Here is a 12793-nt window from a genome sequence, read left to right on the forward strand (position 1 = left end):
ACTGAATTACATTCGCTGCCTTTCCGAGAGACCGCGCGGTGTGCTGTGCGCGGAGTAAATAAATGTCCAACTAGTGCAGCGTCTGTTGTTTCAATAAGAGTGAACGACCAATCAATCTCTCACAGTGCTCGAAACTTAATTAATAATAGCTTGTATATTCCACAACATTTTATCGTCATTGAGACCACATTTTTATTGTTAAGAGTCACAATCAACTTTATTTTTACTGCACATTTCAGAGATTCACACCCTGAGTCATTACGTTTATTATGCCACAATCAAATAGCATAAGTCTTCTTAAACTGGACACTACTACATATTACGCTGAAGTAGTAAGCATAACACGTCATTAATTCACACAAATCCATCTGACAATGGAGTTTTAAGCCTCCGAAAACTCATAGCGGTTATAAAAATCTCTTGAGGGGTAACATGAAACATCAACAACAGTCACGGTAAAGCATAACCTAAAATTATTTTTAGAAATACACTTTTTGTGTACTTTTGTTCAAGCTGATAAGTGATTCTGGCAGTCAGCCATCTTAAATTAGCATAATACAAAAAAATGGTACAAATGGCTCTGAGCACTGTGGGACTTAACATCCGAGGTCATCAGTCCCCTAGAATTTAGGACTCCCTAAGCCTAACTAACCTAAGGACATTACACACATCCATGCCCGAGGCAGGATTCGAACCTGCGACCGTAGCGATCGCGCGGTTCCCGACTGTAGCGCCTAGAGCCGCTCGGCCACTCCGGCCGGCTAGCATAATACACATCGGAAACTTATTGAAATCTTATTCCAATATGTATTACGTTAAATTAAGATTGGTGAAAGACCGAAACGCGAACTATCTGAAATTAAAACACACAAAATGGTGGCAAGTTGCTGTATTACTCATAATAATATAATACATAGCCACGGAGCTCAACAAACAGTAAAATGGATAAATTATTGCTGACGTAAAGAATGTACCAGACCACTGAAAGACCTAGGTCGAAATAGTTTTCTGGAGTAGACGATATTCTGTCCTAACTGCTGATATCCTTCGGAGAGCCATCCACGACAAAACTATACCACCTGCTGTGTAACATGTGCGAGATATGCCAAATACTCTCAGACTTGTAGACAAATTTAATGAATCCAGTTCAAAAGGAAGCAGGTGCTGAAGGGTGTGAATATTACCTATCAGCTTGATCAGTTATGGTTGCAAAATACTAACACTCATTCCTTACAGCAGACGGAAAAACTGGTGGAAATCGACATCGGGGGAGATCAGTCTGGATTACGGAGAAATGTGGGAATACTGGAGGCAATACTGCCTCTTCGACTTATCGTTGAAAAGAAACGTATATATTTTTTCTTAAATATTTCCGTCACCAATCTTCTGACTGATTTGATGCGGCCCGCCACGAATTCCTCTCCTGTGCCAGCTACCTCTTCATCTCAATGTAGCACTTGCAACCTACTGGGTTGGGTTTTTTGGGGGAGGACAGCAAACAGCGAGCTCTTAGGTCTCATCGGATTAGGGAAGGATGTCGACCGTGCCCTTTCAAAGGAACCATCCTGGCATTTGCCTGGAGCGATTTAGGGAAATCACGGAAAACATATATCAGGATGGCTGAACGCAGGGTTGAACCGTCGTCCTCCCGAATGCGAATCCAGTGCGCTACCAACTGCACCATCTCGCTCGGTTGCAACCTGCTCCCTCAATTATTTGATGGATGTGGTCAGTCTCTGTTTTCCTCTAGTTTTTACCATCTGCAGCTCTCATAGGCCTATGTTTGACTTCTTGTGGCCAGGAATGCCCTCTTTGCCAGTGCTAGACAACCTTTGATGTCCAACTAGCTCCGTCCATTATGGACCATTTTGCTGTCTAGGTAGCAGAATTCCGTAATTTCATCTACGTCGTGATCACCAATCCTGACATCAAGTGTCTCGCTGTTCTCCTTATTGCTACTTCTCGTTACATTCGTCTTTCTTCGATTTACTCTCAGTCCATACTCCATAGTCATTACACCATTCCATTGAGCAAATTCTGTAATCCATCTTCACTTTCACTGACCATAACAATGACATAAGCGAATCTTATCCTTTGAGCTTGAAATTTAATTACACACTTGAATCTTTATTTCATTTCCTTCATTACATCTTAAATGTACAATCCTGGAAATTGAAATAAGAACACCGTGAATTCATTGTCCCAGGAAGGGGAAACTTTATTGACACATTCCTGGGGTCAGATACATCACATGATCACACTGACAGAACCACAGGCACATAGACACAGGCAACAGAGCATGCACAATGTCGGCACTAGTACAGTGTATATCCACCTTTCGCAGCAATGCAGGCTGCTATTCTCCCATGGAGACGATCGTAGAGATGCTGGATGTAGTCCTGTGGAACGGCTTGCCATGCCATTTCCACCTGGCGCCTCAGTTGGACCAGCGTTCGTGCTGGACGTGCAGACCGCGTGAGACGACGCTTCATCCAGTCCCTAACATGCTCAATGGGGGACAGATCCGGAGATCTTGCTGGCCAGGGTAGTTGACTTACACCTTCTAGAGCACGTTGGGTGGCACGGGATACATGCGGACGTGCATTGTCCTGTTGGAACAGCAAGTTCCCTTGCCGGTCTAGGAATGGTAGAACGATGGGTTCGATGACGGTTTGGATGTACCGTGCACTATTCAGTGTCCCCTCGACGATCACCAGTGGTATACGGCCAGTGTAGGAGATCGCTCCCCACACCATGATGCCGGGTGTTGGCCCTGTGTGCCTCGGTCGTATGCAGTCCTGATTGTGGCGCTCACCTGCACGGCGCCAAACACGCATACGACCATCATTGCCACTAAGGCAGAAGCGACTCTCATCGCTGAAGACGACACGTCTCCATTCGTCCCTCCATTCACGCCTGTCGCGACACCACTGTAGGCGGGCTGCACGATGTTGGGGCGTGAGCGGAAGACGGCCTAACGGTGTGCGGGACCGTAGCCCAGCTTCATGGAGACGGTTGCGAATGGTCCTCGCCGATACCCCAGGAGCAACAGTGTCCCTAATTTGCTGGGAAGTGGCGGTGCGGTCCCCTACGGCACTGCGTAGGATCCTACGGTCTTGGCGTGCATCCGTGCGTCGCTGCGGTCCGGTCCCAGGTCGACGGGCACGTGCACCTTCCGCCGACCACTGGCGACAACATCGATGTACTGTGGAGACCTCACGCCCCACGTGTTGAGCAATTCGGCGGTACGTCCACCCGGCCTCCCGCATGCCCACTATACGCCCTCGCTCAAAGTCCGTCAACTGCACATACGGTTCACGTCCACGCTGTCGCGGCATGCTACCAGTGTTAAAGACTGCGATGGAGCTCCGTATGCCACGGCAAACTGGCTGACACTGACGGCGGCGGTGCACAAATGCTGCGCAGCTAGCGCCATTCGACGGCCAACACCGCGGTTCCTGGTGTGTCCGCTGTGCCGTGCGTGTGATCATTGCTTGTACAGCCCTCTCGCAGTGTCCGGAGCAAGTATGGTGGGTCTGACACACCGGTGTCAATGTGTTCTTTTTTCCATTTCCAGGAGTGTATAAACAGTAGGGGCCAAACATTATATCCCTGCCTTGCACCCTTTTTAATCAGAGCACTTCGTTCTCGGTCTTCCAGGCTTATTGTTCCCTCTTGGTTTTTGTATATATTGTATATTACATGTCTTTTTCTATAGCTTACCCGTATTTTCCACAGAATTTAGAACATCTTGCACCGTTTGACATTGTCGAACGCTTTCTCCACGCTGACAGGTCCCGTGAAAGTGACCTGATTTTTCTTAAATCTTGCTTCCGTTATCAACCGCAACATCAGAACTACCTCCCTGATGCGTTTACGTTTCCTAAAGCCTAAATGTCCATCTAACACATCGTCAATTTCCTTTTCTACTTTTCTGTGTATTATTTTTGTCACCAACTTGGATGCATGAGATATTAACGTGACTGTGAACTCTCGCTTTTCTCGGCTCTTGCAACTGTGTGGATGATGCTTTTCCGAGAATCGAATGGTTTATCTACATCTACATCTACATCTACATGGTTAGACTGCATTTCACACTTAAGTGCCTGGCAGAGGTCTCATCGAACAATTTTCATACTACTTCTCTATCATTCCACTCTTGAATGGGGCGTGGGAAAAAGGAACACCAAAATCTTTCCGTTCGGGGCTCTGATTTCTCTTATTTCATTATGATATTCATTTCTCTCTACGTAGGTGGGTGTCAAAATATTTTCGCATTCTGAAGAGAAAGTTTGTGATTGTAATTTCGTAAATAGCTCTCGCTTGAAAGAAAACCGCCTTTATTTCAGTGACTGCCACCCCAACTCGCGTATCATATTAGTGACACTCTCAACCCCATTGCGTGATATCACGAAACGAGCTGCCCTTCTTTGCACTTTTTCGATGTCCTCCGTCAATCGTACCTAGTAAGGATCCCACACCGCGCAGCAGTATTCCAGCATAAGTGTAATGTAAGCTGTCTCCTTAGTCGGTTTGTCGCATCTTCTAAGTGTTCTGCCAAGAAAACGCAGTCTTTCCCACAAAATTATCTATGTTGTCTTTCCAGTTTAAGTTGGTCGTAATTGTAATCCCTAGGTATTTAGTCGAATTGGCAGCCTTTAGATTAGTGCGATTTATCGTATACCTAATATTTTTCGGATTTATTTTAATACCCATGTGGATGACCTCGCACTTTTCTTTGTTTAGTGCCAATTGCCACTTTTCGCACCATACAGAAGTTCTCTCTAGATCTTTTTGTAATCGGTATTGATCGTCTGATGATGTTACTAGACGGTAAATTACAGCGTCATCTGCAAACAATCTAAGGGGGCAGCTCAGATTATCACCTAGATAATTTATGTAAATCAGGAACAGCAGAGGGCCTATGACACTACCTTGCGGAACGCCTGATAACATTTCTGTTTTACTCGATGATTTACCGTCTATCACTACGAACTGTGACCTCTCTGAGAAGAAATCACGAATCCATTCACACAACTGAGACGATACTCCACATGCCTGTGAGGAACGGTATCAAAAACCTTCTGGAAATCTAGGAATATGGAATCGATTTGAGATCCCTTGTCGACAGCACTCATTACTTCATTGGAATAAACAGCTAGCTGCGTTGCACAAGAACGATATTTTCTGAATCTGTGTTGGTTATGTATCAATAATTCATTTTCTTCAAGGTGGTTCATAATGGTCGAGTACAGTATATGCTCCAAACTCCTACTGCAAATTGAGATCAGTGATACGGGTGTGTAATTCAATGGCTACTTTCCAGTCTTTAGGAACAGACCTTTCGTCAAGTGAGCGGTTGTATATGATTGCTAACAAAGGCGCTGTTGTGTCTGCATACTCTGAAAGGAACCGGATTGGTATACCATCCGGACCGGAGTACTTGCCTTTCTTAAGTGATTTGTTTCGCAACACCTAAGATATCTACTTTTATGTCACTCATGCTAACAGCTGTTCTGGTTTCGAAATCTGGAATATTTACTTTGTCTTCTTTCGTAAAGGAATTACGGATAACTATATTTAATAACTCCGCTTTAGTGGCACCATCAACGGTAATATTTCCATCGTTATCGCGCAGTGACAGTATTGACTGCCTTTTGCCACTGGTGTACTTTACATACGACCAGAATGTCTTTGGGTTTTCTACCATATTTTTTCCATTGTGGAAACTATTAAAAGCATCTCCCATTGGCGTCGGCACTAAATTTCCAGATTCCGTGAAACTTAGCCAGTCTTAGGGATTTTGCGTTCTTCTGAATTTGGCATGCTTTTTTCGTTGCTTCTGCAACAGTGTTCTGATCTGTTTTGTGTAACATGGTGGTTCAATCCCGTCTCAATAACTTATGCCGTATGAATCTATCTATTGCTGTCGATACTGTATCTTTGAATTTGAGCCATATCTGGTCTACAGTTACGTAATTAGCTTGGAAGGAAAGGCGACTCTCTCTTAGGAAGGTATCAAGAGAATTTTTATCTGTTGTTTTAAATGGAGATATTTTGCGTTTATTTTTAGTGGTTTGGTTGATATAGTTTTGAGCCTCACTACAATGATATTATAAGGATATTATAAAGACACAGTCTACTCACATTAATGAGACCATTGACAATATTCGACATCAATATGTAATAAACACTCACAAACGACAGGTGGCAGCAGTATTAGAGGAGGGCATATAAAAGATGTCGTAGGTCGCGGTATACAGTGCGGTCGTTGTCATAATGCGGAAACCGAGAAATTTTTCTGACGTCCAAAAGAGAATGATCATTGGCTGTCAGGCAAGCGTTGATGCACTTCCGAAACTGCTAAATTTGTAAACTGTTCGCATGCCGTCGAGCTTCAAGTATATCGCGCATGTCAAAATGGCGCTTTTCGAAACCACCGCCGAGGTAACAGTGGTGCACTGTGGGCCGTAGATGACAGTGGCGAACGGCAGTTGCGAAAATACACGGGCAAATAAACGTGGAACAGTTGACTGACCGCCCACATGAAACAAGGGTGCACCGACAATATCTCCTCAATGGTCGATCGGCGAAAGTTGCTGCGAATGGGCTCCCGCACCAGAGGCCCCGTTCATGTACCCATGGTGATAGGTACTTATCGGCGACGTCAGCGGAGTGGCCACAGGTGACCTTTTCAGATGACACATGGCCGCTGGCATGTACGGCGTGGGATGTCTGACTGGAAACACACTGTGGCAATTGCCTAAATGGTACAGGTCTGAGGAGGAAACGTTATAGTCTGAGGAATGTTTTCTTAGCATTCCGTGGGTTGTATGGTCACGATGGAACAATTGTTCAACACAAGTATGCACCTGTCTAGGGGACCATGTCAATCCCTACGTGCAATTTGTTTCTCCTCGGCACGATTGCATCTCCCAGCAGGACACTGCAACTTCTCGCACAGCTTCTCGTGAACGTGCGTGGTTGGAAGAGCACCAGGATGAGATAACTTTACTCCTCTGACCACCAGACTCCCCGGATTTACACCCAATCCAGAACCTGAGTGGCCGTCTCACTCAGACTTCCGTACCTGGAATCCTCAACCGAGAAAGCTAGGGCAGCTGACTACGGTACTGGAGTCGACATGAATGTACATCCCTGTCGGTACATTCCATAACCTCACTGACTCTGTCCCTGCACGTCACTCAGCGGTCCACGCTGCAAAAGACGTTTATTTGGGCTTCTCACAAGTGGTCACATGAGTGTCACTGAACGGCGAAAAGTAAATAGCAAACACTCCTGAGTGAAAAGTGTTTGAAAATATCCTGCGTGCTCCAAAACAGTATAAAACAATATGACAGGGTTTTAAAAGGACGCCATTAAATAGTGTCGGTATTTCAAAATACACAGGCAAAGAACACCATTCAAGTTTGTCCATTGTACGTGATTTTTCGAAGTTCATCGTCGTCGTAAGCATCCTTAAATAGAAAACTCTCCTGTTCTGAGAAATGGGGAACATGTGGATCACTAATACGAAAACTAAGTGAAGAGAAATTAGACCCTCAAAGAGATCATTACGATCTGACTCTGAGTCTTACCTTCGATTCCTTAGCAAATACATCGAGCGAGATGGCGAAGTGGCTAGCATACTGCATTCTCAGTCTGGTGGACGAAGTTGAAATCCACGTCCGGCCACCATGGTTTAATGTTTTTGTTGAGCTAGTTAAATCGCTCCAGACATATGGCAGAATGGCACTTTTGAAAGGGACCGGCCGGTCTACTTCCCCATCCTTGAAATAACCCCGTCTTCTGTTCAGTCTCTAACGATCTCGATATCGTCGGTACGTGAAACCGCATTCTTATATCTTTCTTCCAAAGACACTTCTCGGGTTTGCCGCATTAATACTCCAGATGAGGAATGACAGACCTAGTGTAGGCAAGTCTGTTACTAATATTTTTAGGTATCAGAGTGCTCTGTGAATAAGGCACAGACTTTGGTTCACCTTGCTCCAATGTATTTTCTATTTGATGGTTTCAAATTATGTTCTTCGTAATTGTGATCTCTAGGTATTTAATTGAAATAACAATCTTAAAATTTGTGTGATGCATCGCGTAACTTTAATATAATGCCTTTCTTTGCAACTCGTGTGGAGCGCCTCACACTTTTTGATGTTTAGGGTCAATTAACACTTTTCGCACCTTGCAGGTATCTTGATCAAATTTCGATATATTATGTATTTTCCACAATACTTCAACTGTTAGTCATCATTAGGAGGTTAGGAACGACACTGCTGCAACACAAAGTTCTTATCAGGCAGCAAAAGCGGGGAGTTTTACTACATTTATTTTTTTGGTGAAATAGGCTATAAATTAAAATAAGAAGTTCTCCTCCATATTTTCTGTGCGTCCCCGAGGCAGAAATTACTTAATATTATTCCCTTTGCAAAGGAGTGCCCTCGGGCCGGGTTAATTCTAAGGCAACGCCTTTTGGACTATAATTATTGGTGGTCACAAAAATGACAGCGGTAGAGGAACTTCCTAGTAATGACACCAGGACTGCAATGATACATTCCTTGTAGGTAGTTGTTGCTTGGGATCAGACAAGAAAGTGCAATCTAAGAGATCGTAACTAGCAAGTACCATGGACATAGCTTTTTGTAGGAACAGCCTTTTTGACTGGCGGTAGAAAATTATGCCTACCCCGTGAAATTCTGCTGTTTTCTTAAAATAGGTCCCAGAAGCGTCACTGCATCTCATTTTCGTCAGTGATGTGGCGCAAGCAACACGTAGCGTCCATGTCCACGTCAAAGGACCCCGTGTACATCCGCCAGCTGCCGTCGTCACAACACAGCGAGATGCGACGGCCTACAGGCTGGGTAGGTCGCCGTTATGCTCCTCTTTTGCTCCTCATTGTTAGAATTTCTCTCTCTCTCGCCCGTCTCGACCTTACAGTGGGTTCATTTTCACAAAGGTTTAAACTTATGACTTATTAAAGGAATTATTCTGTATCGTTACTCTTTGCTGCTGATAAAATTGTTCATATTTTATCTACAACAGCTAAATTATATAATCTACTAATGTCTCAAAGAAAACCAGAAGTATGGTTCCCAGGGCCCAGATGTAAGTTCCCAGAAAAATAATAATGAAGACAAAAATTTTTAACAAGACGAATTTAAATGTATTGTGGAATGATTTGTCTACATGTAATAAATAAAAATAAAGATTCGAGAATCATTTGAGATGCCTTGGAATGATGCTAAAAATCATTTATAGCAAATGAGATGCCGCTTGACAATTTAAAGTTATATTGCTAAACATCAAAGAGGTATGTCATAACCACACAGCAGTATTAAGTATTGTGAACAATATCCACCAGGCTAACAATTCCTAGAAACTATGAAAATTTGAGTTCGAACATTGAAGCCAAAGTTAGGTAATTTGCTATTCAAAATCAGGTACTTAAATATTTGAAATCTCAAACGAAGTACCGTAGCTGCTGGGAAGTATATACGTTAGTGAAATACATAGAACACTAAGTAGAAACCGCAATTCGATTTGAACTAATCTCTGATGTATACTTCAAATTTAGTTGTTCAAAAGCGAGTCCGCAAACGTGTATCAATGGAATGCATTTTGCAGATGCGTTCAGTGATATATGTGGATACTGTGTGCATTATGTGTTGCTGATAATATTTCGTGGTAATGAAGTAATAAGTGAACAAGGCATGCCTGACAATTAAGACCTGCTGAATGAAGAGCGAAAACGTAATCAGCAATAAACTACTACGTTCATTATCTTGTGGGGGGTGAGGAAAAGATTCGCAAAGGCTTGGACTGACGTGTAAGGTTTCTTGGCGGTCCACAAGTGGCTTCATTCTCAGATATTGGATGAATAAAGTCAGGATTTTCGTGCGCCGTCAGTTACGCTGCCTCAAGAAAAACACAGCTTCCACACTAATACTTGTCTCTTAGTATGGAACTTTTAACATAACATTATAGCTCGTAATTAATAGATTGTGGCGTAATCCAATATTTTTAAATAAGTCAATAATTACATGAAATATTGACAATCATATTTTTATTTTGTCCCTGGGAGCCGCTAGAAAGGTAACCTGCAAATGGAAACTGGATTCGGGTTTCTGGTATAGGCGCTCAGTAATACACACTGACGGAAATAATCGTAACACTAAAAAGTAATTATTGTTGAGTAATGAAACACACGTAAGTGATTAACATTGCAACATCAAACGTTACTGTGTGCCTCATATAAGCTACTGAAATAACAAATGCTGGTACATCAATAACTGGTGTAGCCGCTAGAATGTTGAATACAGGCATGCAGACATCCATTCGTTGTGTGGTAGAGCTGTCCAATGTCAGTTTGTGGGAGGGAGTTCCACGCCTATTGCACTTGTTCGGTCAGTACAGGACGGTTAACGCTGATTGCGGATGATGCTCTTGTTCGATGATGTCCCAAATGTGCTGGAATGCAGACAGATCTGCTAACCGAGCAGGCCAAGGTAACAAATCGACACTCTATACAGCATGTTGTGTTACAATAGCGGTATGCAGGCGTGCGTTATCCTGTTGGAAAACAGCACCTGGAATGTTGTTCATGAAAGGCAGCACAACATGTCGAATCACCAAACTGACTTACAGATTTATGGTCAGGGTGCGTGAGATAACAACGAGAATGTTCATACTGTCATACGAATTCGCACCCCAGGCCATAACTCCAGGTGTAGATCCAGTGTGTCTGGCACGCGGAGGGTTGGCTGCAGGCCTTCAAAGGGCCTCTTGCTACCCACATGGCCATCACTGGCGCCGAGGATGAACTAGCTTTCATAAGAAAACGCAGCAGACCTCCATCCTGCCCTCCAAAGAGTTCTCGCTTGACACCACTGAAGCAGTAAACGGCGGTTGTTCAGAGTAACAGTTCGTTACAGGAGTAACGGATCGTTGTGTCACTGTGCTGCCAACTGCTATTCAGATGTAGAAGAAATGAGATTAAAGATAAATTTAAGATTAAAATTAGACGAACTTATTTTACCTCGGAAGTAAAACTACAAATCGACGGACGAAGCAAGTACGACGTAAAAAGCACACTAGCACAGGCCGAGAGAGCATTCTTGGTCAACCTACATCTGCTAATATAGGAATTCATGAGGGGAAGTAGCTTCCTGGGCGTACGTTTGAAGCACAGCAATACATACTGAACTGAATAAAGCCATGGAATAGCGATATGCACATGCACAGAAGGCAGTAATATCGCGTACACGAGATATAAAAAGTGCAGTGTATTGGTGGTGCTGACTTTCGTACTCAGATGATTCATGTTCCCGACGTGATTATAGCCGCACGACAGTAATTAATAGATTTTAAACGATGAATGGTAATTGGAACTAGACGCATGAGACATTTCATTTCGGAAACTGTTAGGGAATTCAATATTCCGAGATCCAAAGTATCTAGGATTGCCGAAAATACCAGTTTTCAGGCATTACTTCTCACCACGGGCAACAGATGGGCCACCGGCCTTTACTTAAGGACAGAGACCAGCGGCGTTTGCGAAGAGTAGTCAGTGCTTAGAGACAAGAAACACTGCATGACATAACGACAGAAATCAATGTGAGACGAAAGACGAACGTATCCGTTAGGAAAGTAAGGTGAAATTAGTCGTTAATGACGTTAGACCTTGCTGTGTGTATACATTGTACAAGTTCAGAAGTACAAAGTACGTTCTCTTTTTCAATTCTACATCTACGTGGATACCCTGCAAATCACAAGTGCCTGGCACAGAGTTCATCGAACCAGCTTCTCAGTTATTCTCTGTTCCTCCACTCTCGAACAGCACGCGGGGAAAAGATGACACACATATATTTTCGTGCGAGCTCTGATTTACCTTATTTTATTATGATGATCGTTTCTCCCTATGTACTTTTGCGTCAACAAAATATTTGTCGGATTCACAGGAGCAAGGTCGTGATTGAAATTTCGTGAGAAGATCCCGCCGCAACGAAAACGCCTTGGTTTTGATGATTTCCATCCCAAATCCTACATCATGTCCGTGATGCTGTCTCCGCTATTTCTAGATAATACAAAACGTTCTGTCCTCCTTTGATCTCCTTCGGTGTAATACTGTCTGGTAGGAATCTTACACCGTGCATCAATACTACAAAACAGGACGGACAAACGTAGGTAGGCAGTCTCTTTAAGAGATCTATTGCATCTTCTGTGTTCCGCCAATAAAACGCATTCTTTGGTTCGTCTTCCCCACAATATTTTATTTGTGTTCTTTCCAATTTAAGTTTTTCGTAAATGTAATTCCCTGATATTTAGCTGAATTTAAGGCATTTATATTTGATTAACTTATCGTGTTTAGCGCTCACGTAGAAGATCTCACTCTTTTCATTATTTAGTGTCAACTGCCAATTTTCACGCCTTACAGATATCTTTGGTAAATCGTTTTGCTGCTGGATTTGATCCTGCGATGTCGTCACTCAAAGACAAACGAAAGTATCATCTGCTGAAAACCTAAGACGGTTGGTCACCATTGTCTCTTAAACTGTTTATAAAGATAAGGAACAGCAGACGGCCTATATAACTACCTTGGGGAACGCAACAACTCGCTTCTGTTTTACTCGGTGACTTTCCGTCAGTTATTACGAACTGTTACCTCTCTGACAGGAAATCACGAATCTAGTCGCATAAGCGAGACGATATTTTACAATCACGCAATTAGATTCCAAGGCACTTGTGAGGTACGTTGTCAAAAGCCTTCTGGAAATCTAGA

Source organism: Schistocerca cancellata, chromosome 3 (assembly GCF_023864275.1).
Source record: "Schistocerca cancellata isolate TAMUIC-IGC-003103 chromosome 3, iqSchCanc2.1, whole genome shotgun sequence".
NCBI classification, from domain to species: domain Eukaryota; kingdom Metazoa; phylum Arthropoda; class Insecta; order Orthoptera; family Acrididae; genus Schistocerca; species Schistocerca cancellata.